Below are 7,500 nucleotides of genomic sequence, written 5' to 3'. Positions count from 1 at the left end.
GTAAGATCCGGCAATAGAAATGTAAAAAGGAAAAGATTAAAAAAGAATACCTCTAAACAACTTGCTGCAGAGTTGGCGTATATGCAGGTGGGTTGGAGCAATTGGGAATCAGAAAGCATTTGGAGTGGAACTTGATCGCATATGAGACGCCGAAGGAAAAGGCGTGTGTTTAATAAATTCAGAGAGAAAGCGGCTGACAGGAAATGCGTATGTTGATTTGGATGTTATGGATTGCGGAATAGGGCACGGTGTAAATGTGTAATAATGAGAGGAATAATTAAGAAAAGAAAAGGAATGAAGGCAGTTAGGTAGTGTTAAGAAAAGGGGGCGTGGCTAGAAAAGGAAGGATATGATGGTAGATAATTTGAAGAGCATTCAGAGTTGACTGGACGAGAAGTAGATGCTAGGACGACATGATGGTTTTCAGAGATGAAGGAAAAGAGAAAGATGGTTGTTGATATGGTATTGTTTTTATGATTAGTAATAGTGTTCATTATCATTATCATACCGACCACTATCATTATCATTATCATATCGACCACTATCATTATCATATCGACCACTATCATTATCATATCGACCACTATCATTATCATATCGACCACTATCATTATCATCATCATTATAGATCACCATCACCGTCACTGTCACCATCACCATCACCATCGTCATCGACAACGCCATCGTAGACGTTGTTGTTGCTATGAGAAGAAATATCCATAACAAATTTGCTTTTACAATCACAAAGTCACACTTACATCACGGACTTCTGGCAGAGCACTGGCAGAAGTAATAACTTAATAAAAAAAAATGGAGATAAAGTATATGATGAAAATAAATTGAAGACGGAAAGAGCATGACACAGACACAGCAGACGGGACTTGGCGGGCGCTGGCTGGGTCTGCGACGTTATATAACAGTCTCAGCGACTCTCTTCCTTTCTCTCTGTGTGCTCTTTTTATCTCCTCTCTCTCTCTTTCTGTCTCATCTCTCTCTTTCTGTGTCTCCTCTCTCTCTTTCTGTGTCTCCTCTCTCTCTTTCTCTGTCTCCTCTTTCTCTTCTGTCTCCTCTCTCTCTTCTTGTCTCTCTTCTCTTCTCTTCTCCTCTTCTCGTTCTCTGTCTCTCCTCTCTCTCTCCTCTCTCTTTCTCTCTCTCCTTCTCCTCTCTCCTCTCCTCTCTCTCTCTCCTCTCTCCTCTCCTCTCTCTCTCTCTCTCTCCTCTCTCTCTCTCTCTCTCTCTCTCTCTCTCTCTCTCTCTCTCTCTCTCTCTCTCTCTCTCTCTCTCTCTCTCTCTCTCTCCTCTCTCGCGGAGTGTAGGAGGCTTTTCACTATTCACCATCACCATTATCACCATCATCATCAATCATCATTATAAAGCATAATTAAAATGTACAGTCATCATCCTCGTCGTCGTCACCAACGCCATATCATCATTACTGTCAGTCATTAGTCACCTAATGGCATTATTATCAATTGCGATTATTGCTTTCAATCTTCGTGGACAATAGATCTCACTTTGATTATTATGACTGTAATTGCTTCTGTGATTTATGATGATAATGATAATAATAGCTGGTATTATGATTGTTATGATGATGATTATTATTGCAATCGTGGTAATGTAATTATTATTATTATTCACACTATTGTCCTCATGTTGTCGTTTTCGTTGTCATTATTATTATTATTATTGTTGTTGTTGTTATTATTATTGTTATTATCATCATGATCATGATCATCGTCATCGTCATTATCATCATCATCGTCGTCGTCGTCATCATATCATATTAGCATTATCAGTATTATCATATCATTATTGTTATTACTGTATTATTATCATCATCATCACTATCATCATCATTATCACCATCACTTTCCCAATTATAATGATAATTATTATATCAATATTTTTCCCCGCGTGTTTGCCGAAGATAGCGACTTCCCGAAAGGCTTTCAAGGATATTACCAGATCTTCGCCAGCTCCCCATTTGCCTTAAATATTCTCCGAGATGCATCGCGTTTCACGTTCCTTTTTTTTCCTTCGTTTTTCTCCCCGCTCGTCCTTCGGATTAAATTTCGGGAAGGAAGAAAAAGTAGGAAGAGAAAAAAAAGAAGAAGAGAGCTTTGCCTTGCTGCTTGATTTCTCCGGCTTGGGACGCTCAGATAGAAGGGAAAGAGAGAAAATGCAAAGAAATAGGAAGATAATAATAATAAATTACGATATGAAAGATCTTTTCGTCTGTAGCTTTAAAACATCTCGTAAGATCGTGTGTTCAGTTGTCTCAGCTCAGAAGACGTTTTATAAGACGCTCTTGCTGTGAGGAATTTCGTGATAAGAAATTTATATTCTAATTTAGTTGCGGGAGATATAGGGTATGCTTCTCCAACCCCCCATCTCTCTCTCTCTCTCTCTCTCTCTCTCTCTCTCTCTCTCTCTCTCTCTCTCTCTCTCTCTCTCTCTCTCTCTCTCTCTCTCTCCCTCTCCCTCTCCCTCTCCCTCTCCCTCTCCCTACCTCCCTCCCTCCCTCCCTCTCTCCCCCTTCTCCCTCCCTCTCTCCCCCTTCTCCCTCCCTCCCTCTCTCTCCCCTCTCCCTCCCTCCCTCTCTCCCCTCTCTCCCTCCCTCCCTCTTTGTCTCACACACACACACACACACACACACACACACACACACACACACACACACACACACACACACACACACACACACACACACACCACACACACACAAATACAAACGTAAACACTCATGTTCACACACGCACATATATATCACGTGCGTGTGGCTCAAAGGCTCAGGCGAGGTCGAGTCTCAGATGGCCGAGGAAAGAGGCTTGGGAGGCAACTGAGAAAAATACGGGGATTTCACGGATTTTATGAGTTACTGTTTACTTTTTTTTCTCCGTTGCGTTGTGGCGTTGTTTGGTTGTCAGGAGCGTGCTTGTTGTCGTGAAATTTTCCCATGGTTGGCAGTACGTTGGTTGGGAGTTTGTATGCTGTATCGTTGTGCAGTATTGTAATTGGCAAGGATAGGCTTATTCAGATATTTTTTTTTACGTTTCCATTCCTTCACACGGAAAGGTTTAAACGCTTTTTTATTTATTAAATTACTGTTTTATTTCATCGTATGTTCGACGAGGTGAGACATGCGTGCGTGCGAGGTTCTTGCATGTGCGTGGCATGACTATTAGCAACTGACGTAATTACTGTTGTCAATACCATGTTGTTATTTACGCCGGAAGAATAAGGCGGGCCCGCACACAATTAACGACCATGTTCTTGGAAATTAAACACAGCCAGTGGCGCCATCTGTGCCTGCGTCGTGCCTTTATAATGAAGCTCTGCATACCCCCCCTCACCCCCTTCCCCCTCCACACACATCACAGGGCTCGCTCCGATAAAAATATATTCCCATACGAGTCCAGACCCAGCGACGCCACCGCCCTCATGGCTCCGGAACTGAAAGCCAATTAAACTGCTTCGCGCTATTTATCAAAGCGCAAACTGGGGTAGACAAACATCGTGCCAGATTGCAGTCGACGCCACCGGACTAAAAGTAGTTGAATGGATGCAAAATAAGTGAAATAAGCACACATGATCAGGCCCGGAACCTTTCTTGTTTACTTGTTATTCCGGCCATGCTTGGGTCGTACGCCCGGCAGGCCCGCGGCACCATCCTTTGCGGTGGAGTCTGGAAAGGATCCAAAATGCATCGGGACTATTGTTCGACCTTTTGTAATAGTCACTGCTCATAATAGAGGAGTTTTCGGGGACATCTGGTCGTTACGGGATTTCCGAAAGCTCTGTGTTTCGACATTGTTGTTTGTTTGTGATGTTCATGCTGGTGTTGTTATTCTTGTAGTAAATGGTACTGTCAGAATGATCATGTGATTAGCATTAATATTTACTACTACTACTACTACTACTACTACTACTACTACTACTACTTCTACTACCACCACCACTACTGCTACTACTACTACTACTGCTACTACTACTACTACTACTACTACTACTACTACTACTACTACTACTACTACTACTACTACTACTACTACTACTACTACTACTACTACTACTACTACTACTACTACTACTATATTTAACTTTATTTCTGCTTCTGTTACAGTTGTTGCTGTCATTGTTATTTTTGAGGTTATTGACATTGCAATAACAAGTAATGTACCTCGTGTTAATGTGTTACATAATTACCTCCTTAGAGAACAGTCCTAAAGAAATCGCAACATATTAACTATTTCTTCCAATCCTCTCATTCGGACGCAAGAAGGCACAAGTCAAAAAAAAAGAAGGAAATATGCCTTTATTTAATTACCTGCTTCAAAGGGTGTTCAAAGGAAAAGAAGCAAGCAGCAGGGTTCCCTACGAAGGATGTCGACATGCAAATCACCCTGTGAACACACGACCTCCAACTCGCTCTCAAGGGCACAAGACATCAAAACATTTAAAATCAGACGTGATAAAGTAAAAAAAAAAAAAAAAATGAAAGAAAAAAAGAGGTAAAAGCTATTCACCATTGGGAGCTTCTTTATCTCGAGAAAATACGCTGTGATATCAAATGCAACCAGCTGGCAGACGTCAGGAGGGGGAACGCGAGAGACAATGGGAGCAGGAGGTCGCTTGCCGTAGCTATGTTGAGGCAAACGCTTTATCGTCAAAGGGAGTAAAGCAAGTTGGCAGAAAATCCACTATGTGCTGAGAAAAATAAAGGGTTATTGAAAGTTCGGAAGGATGTGCGAAAGGAGTTTATTGAAAGGTGTATGTATTTTTTTTTTCTGTTTGTGCCAAAGAGGGTTGTTGAAAGATCAGAAAGGTGTAAGAAAGAAGTTGTTGAAAGATGTATGCAGCGTCTTTTTTTTTTTTTCTTCTTTTTTTCTTTGCCATTTTATCATGTCAAGAAACTCGCTATGTACAAAAGTTTATTGAAAAGTGAGCAAGATGTGGAGGGTTTTTGTCTGCCATTTTATCGACGCGGTAGAGGGTTATGTTCTGAAAGTGCAGTTTCTTATGTTTGATGACTTGGGTAAGGTTTTGCAATGCTGTTTCTTAGTTTTTGACTCACTGCGATGTTTTTAGTCCGTTCCTTCTGTTTTTTTTTTTGTTTGTTTTTTTGTCCATTCCTTCTGATACATTTTTTTTTTCAGTCCGTTCCTTTTGGTACATTTTTTTTTTAGTCCGTTCCTTCTGGTACATTTTTTTTTTAGTCCGTTCCTTCTGGTACTCCGAACTTGTTTAATATAATCAAGAAAAAGTTGTGTTACAAATCAAGCCGTGTTTCTTACCGAGTCGAATCCCGTCCTCAGCGTAACGCTATCTTGCGCAAAGGGGAGAGAATGCAATTTAGGAAAACCATTTTCTGAGATGATAACCGTTTCCTTCGGATTTCCTCTTCTTTGTGTTCCTTCTCGTATTTCTTTGATTAACACAATGCCTCGTTTGATTGACTTTTTTCCTCCTTCCCATTGTCATCATCTCTCCGTCTTGCTTGCGCCTGTAGTGCTTGTCAGGCATTGGTAATGAGGACGCTTTTGTGATGAAGGCTTTGTCGTCCATCACACTCCTTGTCAACCCCCCCCCCCCCCGCTCAACGCCTCCTTCACTCCGCTTCTTCTGGATCCTTGTCTTCCACCCTTTCCTTCTCCCTGGATCCTTCTCTTTCCCGCTTCTGTTCTCCCAAGTTATTATTTGCGTTTGTCTTTTCTTTCCCTTAACGCCAGTCTTCCATCCCCCCCTTCCGTTCCCTTGATCCTTCCTCCCCCCCCCCTTTATTCTTTCCCTGTAAGTTGCTTAAACTCCCTTCTCCTCCCCCGTCTGCCCCCCTTCCCCCTCCTCCCTAGCCATTACCTCTCCTACCCTTTTCTCCCTCCCCCTTCTCCTTTCCTTTCACGTCCCTCCTCCTCATCCCCTTTACTCAAAACCTCCTTTCCCCTCCTCTCCCCCCTTTCCCTTCACTTCCCCCTTCCACTACTCTCCCCTCTTCCCCTCCTTTCCCTCCCTTCCCCCTTTCCCTAAACATTAACTTCCCGTCTCCCATCCCTCAACCCTTAATATCCCCTCCCCCTTCCTTTCATTCCTTTCCCCCCTCCCTTTTCCCTGAGCCTTAACCTTCCTTTCCCTTTCCCCTCGACCCCCCCCCCCCTTCCTGCACCGAGCAACGTGAATACACGTCAATTGCTTTTATGATTCACCTGGCCAAATCAAGTCAATGCCCTAATGACGTCATAGTTAACCCCCCCCCCCCCCCGCCCTCCAACGTGGACGCGGGTGTTTCCAGGAGGTGGTTAGTCAAGCCGGTAAATTGCGCATAAGGTCATTAAGGTGATTAGCCGTCTTGAATGGTGTAATTTCCTCGTTTCGATTCGTTTCAGGAAGTATAAGGAGGGAGGGGGGAAAATAATGAGTGTTTGATTGTTTATTTATATGGTGGGGGATCGTGTTTATGTGATGCTTTCGTATCGTATGGGGAACTATATAATCGGTGTTGTGGAAAACATATATTGTGAATTGCTGTAAAAATGCTCGTTTGAAATCGGTGTTCTGTACGGAAAATATGCTTTCATTTATAAGGTGGTTGCTGTAATATATAATTAATAATGATATAGGAATGGCAATCGATGTTGAAGGAAAGGGATACATGCAAAGGAATTATTATGATCTTCCAATAATAATATATGTGCATGGCAATCACTGTTGGAAAAGAAGTTGCTGTTATGTATTGAGGAATTGTTTGTGGTAATATTGTTTTGATATTGACGTAGAAATTAAATTAATCTTTGCTCATTTGTTTCTCTTTTTCGCCCACAGGTAAGTGCAACGTCGCAAAGGTGCAGTCAGCAAGCAAGTAGATGAGTAGACACTCGGGTAGATAATGAAAGGGTAGATGTCACAAAGAAGGCCCTTTATTTTTACTTTCGCTTATTTTATCACCATTGTTATCTCTATCGTGAAGATTTTTGTTTATTTTTTTTTTCTGTTTATCAATCAGTCGGGCCATCATTGCCATTGCCATTGTCATCGTCACCACCAATCATCACCAATCACCATCCATCATCACCAATCACCACCAATCACCACCACCATTTTGCCTTCGTTATTTTCGGCTCAATTAGGTGCTGTTTTTGTCAGGAGGGAGCAATAACACTTCTCTGTCGGGTTTATAGACAGGTGAGTTGAAGAAGCAGGCGGCGTGAGAAGAAAAAGAGGGGGAGGAGGGAAGAAAGGAAGAGGATTGAGAGGAAGAGAGGAAGACGTGAGGAAGAGGGGTGAGGGAAAGGGTGGAAGAGGGGGTGAGGGGAGAATGGTGGACGTGAGGAAGAGAGATGAGAGGAAGAGTGGAAGACGCGAGGAAGAGGGGTGAGGGAAGGAGGTGAGGGTGCGAGAGGAATATGGTATGAGGGAAAGAGACGGGTTGTGGAGAAGGTGAGGGGAACTAAGAAAGGTAAGTGAGGGGAAGAAAGGGAAGAGGGGTGAAGGGAAGAGAGGAGG

General features: G+C 42.7%; 1 protein-coding gene across 8 annotated transcripts in view; it reads left to right on the top strand.

Moving 5' to 3' along the window:
• The window catches only part of LOC119596390 (calcium/calmodulin-dependent protein kinase kinase 1-like), a 196,437-nt gene that overhangs the window by 121,021 nt on the left and 67,916 nt on the right, over positions 1-7,500 (top strand). The gene's annotated exons all lie outside the window — the stretch shown is intronic.

This window comes from Penaeus monodon, chromosome 37, assembly GCF_015228065.2.
Source record: "Penaeus monodon isolate SGIC_2016 chromosome 37, NSTDA_Pmon_1, whole genome shotgun sequence".
In the NCBI taxonomy this organism is placed as follows: domain Eukaryota; kingdom Metazoa; phylum Arthropoda; class Malacostraca; order Decapoda; family Penaeidae; genus Penaeus; species Penaeus monodon.
The sequence above is the reverse complement of the archived record's forward strand: the minus strand, read 5'-3'. Positions and strand labels throughout refer to the sequence as shown.